This window comes from Ornithodoros turicata, chromosome 1 (genome assembly GCF_037126465.1).
Source record: "Ornithodoros turicata isolate Travis chromosome 1, ASM3712646v1, whole genome shotgun sequence".
NCBI classification, from domain to species: Eukaryota; Metazoa; Arthropoda; class Arachnida; order Ixodida; family Argasidae; genus Ornithodoros; species Ornithodoros turicata.
The window spans coordinates 140,120,515-140,135,286 of NC_088201.1; the positions used below are offsets into that span (position 1 = coordinate 140,120,515).

The 14,772-nt window shown below is 45.8% G+C and overlaps 2 long non-coding RNA genes across 2 annotated transcripts; one reads left to right on the forward strand and one right to left on the reverse strand.

The window, feature by feature from the left end:
- Positions 1-399: 399 nt before the first annotated feature.
- Positions 400-5,699, reverse strand: LOC135378650 (uncharacterized). The gene is made up of 2 exons (XR_010418510.1): positions 5,196-5,699; positions 400-736 (listed from the first exon to the last, which is right to left on the reverse strand). It is a non-coding gene; the product is annotated as an uncharacterized LOC135378650 (long non-coding RNA).
- Positions 5,301-14,471, forward strand: LOC135378649 (uncharacterized). The gene is made up of 3 exons (XR_010418509.1): positions 5,301-5,484; positions 11,992-12,191; positions 14,231-14,471. It is a non-coding gene; the product is annotated as an uncharacterized LOC135378649 (long non-coding RNA).
- Positions 14,472-14,772: the final 301 nt, after the last annotated feature.

The following is a 14,772-nucleotide window of genomic DNA, read 5'->3' on the forward strand; positions in this document are numbered from 1 at the left end:
GTCAGTGCGGTGTAGTGACGGGAATAAAGAATGACCTTAGAATTGTATCGATTTATTGTACAGTAGAGTATGACGAAGTGGGAATAACAAAAAAAAAAAAACTTAGGTTTATTACGTTGTGCTGTGGTGTGAAGTCTGGGTGGTTACAGGTAGGCTGCAACAGGGATGTTAGGAGGGTTCATGTTGGCAGATCCATATATAGTGTACTAATACGCTATGCAAGTGTGTGTCCTTTGTTTTGCTCTTCCTGGAATCAGGGGATAACAAAAGCAGCTGCAGCTCATTGACAAAGCACATTTTTCCTCTCAATTTCAACTGCGATGCAAAATCTCAGAAAACTGTAGTAGCATGTAGACAGCTGTCCACATACACCGCCGGAGTTCCATGAATAGGGGACTGAATTTGAGATTTATTTCTTGCTAGGATACATTTTGTAGGTTCGTATTGTTGTTACGTTCCCTGGTGTTGCAGGTGACTGCTCCTGAAAGAAAGGACGGAAGCGATATTATTAAGATATATAAGGTAGCGATATATGTTCTCAGTGTGTAAACAATCAAAAAGGCTATCATTCTATAATGTTCCTCTGAAATGGTGATCTGCACGCAGGGTAAGCCTCTTGTGGCAAAATATTGGTGGCCCTGAAAAGGACCGTTTTTGTTGCGGGAGACAAGGCTGACGCATCCAGGTCTGCTGTCAAGTTTCATAGCCAGTAGGGAGCCACATTTACTTCCGGAACCTGAAATAAGAAAATCAAATTTCAAAGTCTTGCGCAAAGCTCCTCCAAGGGATACCACATACAGCATACTAGGGGTTAAAAAAACGGGGTGGGGGGGCTCTAGGCGAATGAAACCAATTGTGCGCTGTTGCCTGTTGCTGTTGCCTGTTTGAGTAAGGATCTGTTTGCGTTTGGTTATTTGCTCCTGAAAAATCCTGAAGCACGCACGTGCGTTGAGATAGTCTTCCCCGAATTTCGACATGCAAATGAGCCAAACCCGAAACCCCGACGACCGGGACCACAGAGGGTACAGCTGTCATTTCACGCCAGAGTGCCACGTGGTATTGAGCGATGGAGATGATTGGAGCAGGTGCCAATCAGGCGTGCTGCTTTGCGCCACAGATAACTCTCCGTCGGCGAAGGTCATGCACTCCTGACACAATTTTTTTTCAGTTTCGACTCGTTTGCATATCAAAATTCGGGAATGGATATAATAATGCACGTGTGTGTGATTCAGCATTTTATAAACGTGGAATAGCTTTCAACTAGGACTCTCTCATTATGTTGTCTCGCTTTCATTCGAATTTCCATAATTAAAGAGTTAATTTGTGAATGAATCTCAGCACTGTGCATCACAGGTACCTAGACAATAAGAATACGACACTCATATAATGTGCGTGACCTTGTGCAACTCGTGTATGTTAGCAGCTCGTGGAAGAAGCGATTTAGTAAGAAATGGTTTCTATATAATAGCTAGGTAGAATAATATGAAGCTGTTCCAAGTTGTTGCTCTCGTCTTCAGTTGCACGTCTCACTTGCAAGTCTCTCTCGTTGCTCGTCTCAACTCGGTGGCGTCCTCAGTAGCTTGCAATAGAGCTCAACATCGTTATAAACAATGCATTTTACATGTGACGCAACCTAGTTCACTGCCAATACGTATAGTACACGACCGTATACATGTCCCTATACTGCGTACTCCAAGAAATCCTGTACTGCGTACTCCAGTGTCAAATACGCGAGCTTCTGAAACTCAGCATCGTGAAGGTCCTGCAGTGTTTGTATTGCACAGCGTCACTGGGCACGTGTGCAGATGTTCAATGTTTCCAGCGCTGTGTAAACCTCTGACTGCACCGGGCTATATGCATAAGTGAACAGAGATATTCCATATAGCAGTTGTCACTCCCACTGAAACAATTAATTATGTCCATTGGAAAGAGGACTCCACCCAGGTCGGGTCCCTTCTGTCTAAACTATACGAAAAGTACTAGTAAAGCGAAAAGAGGCATATTTCATTGACCACTGTTACCGAAAATCGGAGGATGCCATTGCGGCCTACCGGCGGTACCCGTAGATTTCGTGGTTACCAGGGTCGTCATTTATCGATGGTGGTGGCGGTGATACTGCTGAAAATGCTCACCGCTGTCGGCCTCACAAAGGTGGGCAACGTCACGGCTAACGTTCTTGAGGAATGTGCGTCCTGAGCTGCTTTCTAAGGTAACAGTGCGGACGTATGTGTGACAGCGTCTGAAGAATATTATGTTCAGGAAATGATAGCCACTGTCACCTCACTTCATCAAAAACACACGCAGGAGATCTACAACAACAACTATCTCGAGCGTCTTTTAACCACACGGAAAAGTGAGTACTGTTTCGTTATGGGGAACCTCTTACTGATTTTGTTTGGTCACAGCGCCGCGCTGTCCCGTATTCGAGTACGATCCCATCGCTGCCATGCTCATGGCCGTAGAAAGAGAGCACAGAGCTAGAATAGAGAATCTCGGTGACGGATCCTTAGACATTTTCGACGGAAACGACGATAGAGTCAGTAGTCCTGCTTCTGTAATAGGCGAAAGAGACCACGACGAAGCCCCAGATGGACATGACAATGCGTACAACTCTCATAATACCTATCCTGTGAGGCCGACAACGTCGAGCCCTTTCACCACCACCACCACACCAATACCTAGACACCAAGCCAGCGAAGGGCATCTTAACATGATCGATGCGGTAGGGCTAGCGTGTTACGAACGGTGGCTCCTACGATTTCGTGCGCTGTTCTTTTTTTTTTTTCATATTGCAGCACAAAGTTTAAATCGTACGATACTAGTTCCCTACGGAAGCCAAGTGCTCAGGTGATGGCAGACAAAACAAAAACACTTCGCACACGACGTGGCACGCGGAGCACAGCGGAAGCGGAAGCGACTTGCATTGGATTGGATACAATTGCGCAGAACGAGCCTGGTCTTCACACGTGGAAAGGCTGTGGCCGAATCCAAAATATCGATCATGGCGCCTCCCAGACTTTTACACGACACACTACACTTTTTACACACTAAAAGGGGTACACTCACTGTTTTCTGCAAATCACGGAACGGAGCCATATCATTCTGCACAATAACAGTTGGTTCTCGGTGTGTTGTGCTGTGCAGCCTTGTTTTTAGCGTGCACACCACAAAAAGCCATGAGAACCGGGTAAGCCAAAGTTCTGTACAAATAAATTATGTCATTCACATTTGAGTTCTCCTTTTGTAACGGGTATCCGTGGAAGACGACGGGATGTTCGAGAGGAGTCGGCATGACGAAGCAAGCAGGATGCGTGCTTGGTTCCGACCCGGGCACAGCGGTGTGTTACGCACACGTGCGATCAGGCGTTCACGCTAAAGAGTACCGCCTTACAACAGCATGGAAACAACAAAATCAAAAGCACCGCTTAACATTCCTTCGCATCCAGCAATCAAAAACCTGCTTATCTGCACATACGCGGCGTCTCTTGTTCATTTTCCTCCGTCAAGATGCTGCATTAATCCACCGAATGCGACTCGATGTGGCCTTTACAGCTCAGTGGCGTTACCGCTTGAGACAAGTTGACTCTCCCACCTGCTACCACTGTGGTGCGCTTGAGCATCTGGGGCACATTCTACTTAATTGCCCCCACTACCAACCTTCCCGAACTGCACTCTCCGAGTCTCTTAGTGAGCTGGACTCTCGCCATTTCTCCCTATCGAAATTGCTTGGTGCCTGGCCCAATCCAGCCCACCAACGGTCTGCGCTCAAAGCTCTTTTGACATTTCTGTACACCATCGGACTCTGATCGTTTTTGTGAAGGGGCTCATTATTTTATTCCCCACATCCCCACCACAAATGGAGTAGAGCATCGCCTCTGGCGATGAACCTCCCCACTCTTCATCTCAAAATAAAGTTCTTGTTGTTCCTCCTTTTCTGCAGCCACTGTGCGGCGACTGGCGAGTGATATGCCCTCATCACGCCGCTGTTTTGCGGTCGACTTAATGGGTCGCTGAAATATGGGCAACTAAACCTCAATTTTCAGACAACTTTTCTGACCGTAACCACGGTACTACGAATCATATTTCGGTAACGAATACAATACTCCAAATACGTACAAGTCTGCCGTCACGAAAGCGTTTCGCTTCTTTGTACTCTTGGAGCGGGTTGAGTGGAGGCTCCTGAGGGATGTTTGGCAGTGGTAGTTCAGTGGGACTGCCTGCCTGGCTCTAGTTGATCCTGCTGTTCGTTTTTAGGGCAAGGGCAACACTATTTTTTAAATGTGATATGGGCAAGCTTTCACTTGTCCCATCCTACAGTTGGCAATACGTGGCCTGGGTCCTTCAGTAGGACGGGCATAGCATCTGTTCTTTGCTTTCTGTTCTGTGCGTTGTTGTTTTTGTAATGCTATGCAACATGGATCAATAAGAATATCAGAAGAAATGAAAAGGCAAAGAGAACAGAGAAGTAATATCAGTGGTGTATATTAAACCGGTTGATGCTTTATTATTACACGGGCTTCTGGTTTGCGTTATCACGAAAATATTGGCACAATATGGGCAAAATGGGCTTGCCAATATGGGCAGCCCATATTGGTTCAATATGGAGCCTGGTTGCAGTCCCCATATTGGTTCCATATTGACAGCCCATATTGTAGCATAACTGAACTGTAATTGTTCATCTTTTAAGCTCACAGCGTGCAGCGACATTGCTACAAAATTCAATGCAACACTTGTCCATCGCTACTATATAATATCTATGCCGACCTACCAACACGATCTACGTGATCAACGATGGCAGCTGAATTGTTTGTCCCAGTTGTGGCGACGTCTCACTGCAGAATGGTCGGCTCCGGTCACCTGATCTATATTACGTGCACTAGGTGTCGCCACTTCCACTGCAGTTTAGTGATTCGGAAACAAACGGCTGTGCTCCCGCTTTAGTTTTCCTCTCTCCTTGACTCTGTCCAACTCTCCCTCCGTCTCTTTCAATCACGCTACGTTTTCGCGCATGGTGGCACAGCGGGTGGTCAGTTGCCCTCCGGTTCTGAGGTATCATCCTGGAGCGTGCTTTTCTTCCTCTGTCATCATTTCGCTTGATAAACTCGCTTGTCTGAACGCGGCGTGAAAGGCGGCGTATGGCGATAGCTGCGTGCAAGGCGCTTCCTGATACAAACACATATATAAAAAAAACTGACCTATGAGTGGTAAACAAGCAAGCGCCAGACTCGCTTATCTCCTTTCCGAATCGGCCAGTGTCGAACAATGGGTTTTCTGCGCTATCTTTCCGCTCTAGCTTTTGTCGTTTCCAGTGAAGCGGATAATTTGGAGCGCTACTATCGGAGTCTCATTGTGTCAAACAGTGCGAGCAATAATTGCCTAAAGAGAACGTCTGCACGATTGCCTCTCGTGCTGTACAAAAGGGAAACATAACAAGGCATACAAAGTGAACATTGCGTCTCACCGACTGCTCTGATACTGCATCAGGTAAGAAGTACAGGCCCAGTTTTACCGCTGCTGATTGTAATTCGTCCTGTGGCGCGTAGATCACGTCCATCCCATGTCGTCTTTCGTCTTGGTACGTGTTTCTCTTGTCTGGACACACTGACAGCCCCGCAACGAACGCGCAGCGGCATCCGCTGCTTCTTCACTCCATTTAACGCAGCCAGCGAACAATTTGCATCGTGACGCCACAGTTTGTCATGCCGCGCGAAGTTCGTTGCGTCGGGCCGCACGAAGAAGCAGCGGATGCCGCTGCACGCTCGTCGCCTGCATGTCAGTCCGTCCAGACAAGAGAAACACGTTGTGGTCATAGATGAAACGAACAAGCAAGCTTTCGAGACTATTATTCATGCTTTCTAGTAATCAAACTACGCTATGAAAGTGTTATAACCTTCATTACAAACACCTAACCTTCATTACAAACGATTTTTAGTCTTTTTGGTGCCGTCATAACATTTACGTGCCTATTTCGTGGAACGCGCGCGGAGGTAGTGCGTGGTCTGGCTACACTGTGCGTGGAGGCAGTCGTGGGAGAAAGCGCCCCTGCCCAGATTGATATGGGGGTCCTCTTCTTCGTTCTGGGGGCGCCTTCATGTAACCTGTCCTTTACTAGTAATTGCGTTGCTTGTAACCAGTTACTCTTTGGAGTAGTTTTTCAAGTAATCAGCTATTTTTCTGAGTAATCGATTACTCAGTAATTGATTCCTTTCCCCGCAGAGATCAACTTATCTTTCAGATGATCTGCCGCGAATCAAGACCGTCGTGATGTCAGCCTTTTTTTTTTTTGGATCGTTCTACTATAACAAGCGGAAGTCAGTGTAATAACGTTCTGGAATATAAGGATCTCTCTCCCTACACCAGTGTTGTGGTACCTGAAACTTTGGAGGTTTGAAGAAGTTCCACGCAATGCTCTTCCACGATCGGGTGAACGTCTTTCCGGGCGACAAATGGAGTAGCCGTGCACTTGTCCTACGCGCTTTTGTTTTTCGTGTTATTTCAGCCGTTACGCTGTTGAACTTTCTTTTTTTTTTTTTTTTTTCTGAGGCACACAAAGACGGGTGTGCCTCTTGAGTAACAGGTACAAGACTGCCCCAACACAAATTTTCCGACCTCCCTACAGCGACACCAACAAACTTCGGCTTCCCTTCCCCTACCGAGCGCTGTCTTAGCACACGAATGTAACTGTGCTTCCTGTTTGACAAGTGCGTTATCTATGTTCACTTGACAAAGAACGGTTATCCGTTAGAAATACGGTGCTTGTGTATTTTCATTCGTTCTAGACTGAATGAAATAATTCAAAACATTCTACTTATGAAGTTTCCTTTGGTGGTGCTCTGTGCGAGCCCATTTCTTCTGTGGGACATTGGTATACATATATATAGAAGTGGAAGGAAAAAGACGTGGACAAGAGATTTTAGGGAAGTTAAGAACACTATTTAACAGAGGGACACTAAAACACCATATTTAAAGTTGAATTGACAATGGCCGACGTTTCGACAGTGGCAATGTCTTCGTCAGGACAAAAGAGGAACAGTGGTCACCCCATATTGCTTAAATATGTGTTGTAACTGACGTCAAAATCGGTACACGCCACGAGGCGGACGTTGGTGAGTCAGATATGGTAATGTTCCAGAAGTTCAAGTCCGGGGGGGAGTCATTCTCCTTGGGACCCTCTTCGTTTTATGTTCCAGGGCAGTGTGAGAGCTGTTTGCCTTAGTTGAAACCGAAAAAAAACAAGGGATTATTCAACTTAGCGGCCAGATCTCTTACTGTTGAAAGTGGGCCGGGATCTTAATAGTTGACAGCTTATCCGAATCTTAAATGGAATTAGGTTCGCGTTGCACCCAGATTCAAACTGAGCGACAATTTGACTGAATAATGAAAAAGTGACATTACTGATTGAATGCCCTGGTTGTTTGAAATGGCGAAGGGCCGGGATAGTTGCTTTTTCTGCAACGTCAGACTGGTGCATATGTAACAGATGGCACAGTGTTCCAACATGCCCAATCTAAGGGAACGTAGCAACGGGCTATGGGTATGTTTGACCAATTCGGTATTGCATAAGGCAGGAATCAGGGATTTGCCTTGCAATCATGACAATCGTATAATTGGTATTTTTTATTGTATTGAGCCACTTGAAGAGGAAGTAGTAGTGTTTTGTAGGGGATTCCATATAGGGTCACAGCAAGCTAGACGAGACTGGATAAATGCATTATACAGTCGACCCCCGTTTTTCCGGACTTCATTTATCCGGATCCCGCGGTATCCGGACAAAGGCACGGGAACGGATTTTCCTCCATGTATTTTGTTCTCGTTTATCCGGACTTCAGCTTCCGGACTCGGACAAGAATCACAGGGAACGAAAGTCGAAAATTCTTGTAATCCAGCTTCAGTTATCCGGACTACCGTGAGTAAGAGGAGACACTGACCCCGCTTAGTCACCCTTTTCGCTGTGTCGGGGTTATTCCCGTCACACATTAGGGACCTACATTCCTCCGTAGGGGAGACAACCGTGCACGATGACCCCCTTTTCTATTTGTATGCGTTGGGTCACGTTGACCAGTCGAGTCATTTGGAAATATCTCGAGCAACTGTCCGGTTCTAGAGGGGAAAACTCCAACCCGAGGGCCTGCTGCTTACGGCCCGTTGGCCGATGAAGACATTCCCCTAGGTGAGCTGCGATCCCTGATGCACAGGCTCACCGTGACTGCCGTAGGTGATGCTGCGGTTACTGACTACGTTGACGTTGATAAGGATGATGACGCGTGCGCAGCTATGACTGATGACGGTGTGATTGCTACTGTTGCCTCCGATGATGTGCAGCAAGACGGTGTCGATGACGCCAGTGAGAAACAAGGCTCCGACATTGACACTTTGCGTCCGCACTGACATTCTTCGAGCAGCGCAACGGCGTGGCTCAACTCTATGCAATTAGCAAAAGTTTGCAGGAATCGAGTGCCTACACTACTATGTAACAGCTGTCATTGACAAGATTTCTGTGTTTTAATTAAACCTTGCTCTGTAGGACGTTTCTATTCGGTCGTTTCATTTATCCGGATGCCCCGGTATCCGGACGATTTCGCCGGGAACGGCACCGTCCGCAAAAACGGGGGTCGACTGTATATGGTTAGCAATGACTTTAGTTGTAGGTGAGTGCGGAGTGTAAAAAGTACGTTAGTGGTTCGATATATGCTTTTGCAAAAGAAAAAGAAAGTACGTGGTTACGCCATGAGAGGTCGATGGTGATGCCGTGACATTTTGTGTGGTATACACGTTCTAGAGTGGTGTTAAGAAATTGCAGGTGTAGGTTGTCTGCAGTTAGTTGTTTATTTCTTTTCTGTTGGAATGATATGTAAGTCATTCGTTTAGATTGGCTAAAAGTTTGTTTCCTTCTAGTCATATTCACAGTTGTTGCAGGGCGTTTTTTGCTGCTCTGTATATACTTCGCTAGTGGATGGGCCACTGATAGATAGTGTAGTGTCGTCGGCATATAAGATCGTTTTACATGTGCGTTGTGTCGGTAGGTCGTTAATAAAGGTGAGGAACAGATATTGTGCTAATAGTGAACCCTGCAGGACGCTAAGTTTATTGTCCTGATATCAGAAATAGGCTGTTCCAGGAAAACGTACTGGCGTCTGTTAGTCAAATAGCTTTGAAGTAGAGCGAGTGGTAAATCACGTATTCCATAATTTTCTAATTTATTCGAGACGAGATTGCGGTCACTTAGATCAAATGTTGTGATGTTATATCCCTCACATATCCTTACCGCCAAATATTGTTTTCTACTCTAAACCAGTGAACTCAGAGGGCTATATTTTGTAAATACCTAGCTAGATCAATAATTAAATTTAATGAGAGCTTACTGTTACAGCGACAGCTATTAAGGTTCAATTTCGTGAAGACCTTGTCCCGAACGTCGCATCGCCGAAAACCCTTCTCTCCCTTTGCGCGAGATAAATTGAAGAAATGAGGAAAAGGTGCGCGACGCGGATTGGTCGGTTGGGAGAGCCACGTTGATGTGACCGTCGCGTCACTTGCCACCGAGAAAAAGCAGCGGCGTGCCTGGCAGTGTTGCCACACCTACAGATTTATCATGAGATCTACCTACTTTTTGAAAAATCTCCAGATCTACAGAGATCTCTTGCAATCTCATGATTTTTTCCTCCAACGAATGGATCACTTAGTGTTTCGCATCAGTTCACAAAACGACCACGATGAAAAATGTAATCAAAACGCGGGAGTGAGTGTTTTACCGACTATTTTTTAGGATATTTTCCGGGGTTAATTTGATGAAAACGAATAAAAGAAACAGCTCTCAACGACCACCATAACTGGCCTCCTGCACACGAAACGCATGCTGTTGGGTCAAGCTGCTTCGCCTTCGCCGTTGACAAGGATTTGATCCGTCGATAACAAAACTGACGGGACTCGCCGCAGGAAAAAGACGTCTACGGCAACTGAACCATTGGGGAGCCTCAACGCAAAATTAGTTTCCTTGAGTGTTTGTGTGCGCGTTACCAGTTTGCCTCGCAGACTTGACTTGACTGGCTTTGAAGTGAAACCACAAAATTTTTAGTTCACGTCACGCATGTACGCTTTCATTATGTCTGTGGAAATAATATATCGAGCTGTATTGTTTTTTGTGGTCTATTATGATCCTCGCTCACTGTGATGGTGGAACGAGCGATAGAAATGTTTCTACTACACGCGATGCGTTAATCATGTACTGGAGCGGCATAGCTGATGTGAATACACGTGTCAAAGTATTAAAGTCTACGTGCAGTGACACTTTTTTTATTGTGATTGTAGCGGACACCTAAGTCTGCTACAATCATAAAAAACGGGAAATAGCAAACCGAAACCGAAAGTTCCAACGCGTAATACTAGAGCGCCGCAGCAATAAATTCCGGCTGTGGTCTTCAGCAGTGGAACAAAATAAGCCCTTGCTCTTCCACTAATTTAGAGACACAGGCAGATATTCCAGATTTGAAGGCAAAACGTTCAAGAAACTGAGTTTTGAGTGGCTACAGATGTTTAGCTCGATCTACAGATTTTTCGGACTCGGATCTACAGATATTTTTTTTTACGTGTGGTAACACTGGTGCCTGCCCACATATCATGAAATGTATATAGTTGCGCTGCGCGCGTACCACCCTCTCATCGCCCACAGCAGCAGCGGGGACGACATTGCGTGTGTATGTGCCTATGTGGAGATGAACAGCGGCAGTATGGGCCGTCCTAGGAAGTGTACGTAGAGAAGATGATTTTGCTGCGGGCTACAATCGATAGGGCGAACCATGTATGTAGCGACACGTGAGCTCAAATAAACAACTTTGTCACTGTCGTTGCTGTGATGCCCCCGTAGCTAGGCAACATGTCTGCCTCTTTTTACGTATTAGACTTCCAAAACGCTGCTGCACGCAGGCACAAATAGGCGATACTTCTTTTTCACCACATACATCAATCACGACAATTCCTTAGTCAGGTCAAGCCAACAGTCCGAGGCATTTCTCAGTAAGGTATGAACTTTGTCAAGCAACGCGTTCGTGAGGTAGTTCACGTCAACCAAAAAGTGTCTCGTTTAGCCTCACCTTACCCGTTGTAGCAGGGAGGAGGGTGAAGAGAACGTCTCCTAACAAGTGTATGGGGTGACGCGACTGTCACGTCTTTTGTTGGAGAGTAGAGGTAGTACCCCAACGGAGTGGACAGGACACTCGCGAGAGGTCTTTGTTAGTCATGAAAAGATTTGCCACCTTTCAACACCAAAAGTACTCGTTGAGTGGGTGCGACCGAACGACAGACGAGGTAACAGTGTGCGAGGGCAGTACGGTGAGGTGGAAAATAGGAGATGGCGTCACAGAAGCGTATCAAGAAAGAATATTGATTGCTATGTTTAAGTTGTTAGTGTTACAGTGTGCTAGAAAATATGACTTGGAACGAACAAAAGGTCTACAACACGCAACGTATTTTCAGGATATTTCTCCTGGGAACACGATGTGCGGAAAAAATACTAGCATATCGCTGCCAGTATTGCCATTCGACAGGCAGCCGGCGTGAACAAGAAATGATCCGCAGTTGTTAAATATTGGCATGGTGGCAAACTTCTTCAAGGAGCGTATTCTGCATTAAAAGGGGTTGCAATTCTTTCAAGAACCAAGAACTGTGCAGACGGATATATTGAAAGCATGCGATTCATTAGTAGTATTTCAGTTCATTTTACTGTTTATATTGGACTTTTTCACACACAAAACAAAAAAAATTTACTGGTCTGATATTCTCAATTTGTCGTCCAAATTTTACCGACAAAGTCGCACCAATCATCGGCAAATATACGGCGAAGTGACATACCGTTGAGCGCACACATTTGTGCAGAATGCTCGCTCAATGTCATTCTGCGCACTGTACAAAAAGAAACGAGTATTATACACTCCACAATCTAGCGGTATGTGTGCATAATTGCGTCTTACCTCCCTTCCTCTTGCACTAACCCAGCCATACGAAGATGTCCAGAGCACTACTGCTGTGTTTGCCCTTCTTCTTTGCTCTGCTGGCTCAGAACGAGGCCTTTGTCTGTGAATCAGACGCCTGCGACCAAATCACCTGCGAAGACATCTCGGAAGTGAACTGCGACGGACGTATTGTGAAGAACGGTGGCCTCTGCGGATGTTGTGACGTCTGCATTCAACAACTTGGTGAGTTACTTTTCATTCACTCACTTTTCTTTAAAGTTTTGATCGACGAGTACAATGTCATTCGATTTTGTCGCCGCTAAATGGGGCACCAAGAACTTTGATGTGCAGTCCCAGCTTTTATGGGACAAAATTAAAGAGACCTTGAAGAGGCCTACAAAACGTCTATAAGTATATGTGATGCACTCCTCGCGGCTTGTACATTCACCATGTCGAGTATTAACCAATAAGCATTGGTCAGAATAGCAGAGGTAATAACGCGGACTCACTTTGTTAAAGGAGCGCTGAGGTGATCCCCAACATTTCCTCTTTTTTTTTCGTTTTTCGGTGTAGTGTGTTTTCCTACGAATAAAATGAGTTCCTGCCAAAGAACGGTGAGCGTAGGTGACCTAAAGAGCGAGCGCGAGAGCTATGTTTCGCACACCTTCGAAAAATTCGTCTCCTTGTGAAAAGTGCGCATCGCAGAACGAGGGGATCTCGTGACGCATGCTACTCCCCTCACGTGACGAGTGACGCTTTTTCTGAGTGAGCGCCTTTCTGTAGGTTCTGTTATATCGATCGTGAGAAATTTTAGAACGAAATCGAGGTAGCAGATGAAGTCCATAAAGAAGTTACCAAGCCCAAGCGCATACACGAAAAGTAGCCGCCGTACAGCACCAAACTACCTGTGACTTCACGATGGCTATAGGAGGTCGAGAGAGTTTCGGGAGTTTCGGTCTGAATATAAGCTTCCCAGCTTTCTTTTTTTTTTTTTTTTTGCAACTAACGACTTTCCTACTGCGAAACAAACGTTATTTCTCATTTCGGAAGGATGTACCGAACCTATTTAGAAAGTCATTGTAAGAATTTCGAATCACCCCGAAATCTTTATTTAATGATTCATGAAAATATGAAAAGAATGCGTGTTAGTATTACTGTTTTGTAACCTGCAAATCGTCGGCTGTCCTGCGATAGAAGTCTGTCTGTCTGGACGTCTGTTCAGTCTCACAAGAGGTCGCCAGTTACGGATGAGACATGTGCAAGGTCTCGTGCACAGCGATCTAAACACAGCGGCCGCACTTTCTTATTTTGTTATTTTCCTTTTCGGTCTTCAGCTGAGAACACAGCAATCCCTGCCTTCTCCCGTTTCTCCCTCTCATTTTATTTTCTCCGTCACTTCTCTTCCATGAGCGGTGTTTAAAAAGAACGTTGAGATGTGTCTGCTAACGGGAAAATACGCGGCTTCCTCTGCTCATGGCGTCTCGTGTGTATTTATTCTTTCCACCTGAGCGTGTGAGAACGCAATACAGGCTCCGGGAAGGAGATATTCCGTTGCCGTGCGCAAATGGGAACGAAGGAATGCCGCTTTCTTGGATTCACTGTTTTGGGAAGGGCGCTAGTGTGCTTGCATGTCAGGGACGCTACTGCTGCGTCGGAAAGCTAATGTAATCGGAGCATCAGAAAAGGAGAATAACGTTGCACTAACGAATGTGGCGATTGATAGCTGGCTCTGTCCTGCTTGACCTCGCAGCTTCAGGTTTAGAGTGTTTGCCATAAGGTGTCAAGAAGGTATTATTAATTGCATTGAAATGACTTCGTAAGTTGGCACACTTCCCTCGGAGGTAAGGTGTTCTAGGCAGGGTACCAACGAGTTTTTGGAGCCGCAAATAGACAGCGAGTCGCTATCGTGTACTGCACAAAACACTATTTGGTCTCGACATGCGAGGTGAAGCCCCCTTATTTCATTGGCATACCTTGCGGGTAGGTGCTCTATTCTGCAATTCCCAAAAGGTTCGGTAGAGAACGTGCCATCAACGATAAGAAATCAGCAGAATGAAGGAGACGGGCTTAATAAGTAAAAGGACAGACAATAAGATACAGACGATATCGGTATTTGTTACTCATTAAATCCGCACCATTTTTATTTTTCAGCCAATGACTGGCATATAAGACAGGGACAGGCTTATTCGGGTGCATTTTTGAAAGAAAGGTCACCGTATGTTACGGCTTACACTCTCACCCCCATATTCATAACGCCCTATGCCTCTTTTGTTGTCATACAGAGCATGGAGAGCGGTGCCTCGAGCATGTGTTCACGTTGCTGCCACTGAAAACTGAATGCAAGGAGGGCCTCGTCTGCCACCAACAAAGACACGTCTGTGTTGCAGAAGACGAAGTTGTGTGACGAACGGCCACTTCGTTTACTTGTACTTTCCTTCCACAGTTCTTTGTTTCTGTGAACTTCGTTATTATTTTGAGGTTGTACTTAAATGTAATAAAATCAACCGTCAAATACATAATGATTATCAGTGACACCGTCCAGTGGGTAAAAGCACATCTACATTTGCGCTTTATAGCTCCAGTGTCATGGTGAAGACAGGGAGCTGGTAAGTTCGAATTCTACAGCCGGGTTTTCCCTACGTGTTCTGACGGACTTTTCAGACGGATGTCAACGAAGTGAGCATTCCCAAACCTATTCCCGAGTTGGGTAGATCACGTGATCCTAGAGTAGCTGACCGGTCGAGTAGGTTTGAGAACGCATGTTAAGCTCCCACCGAGTAAACATGGAGGCGAGCGGATATTTTTTTTCGAAGATGATGGGTGC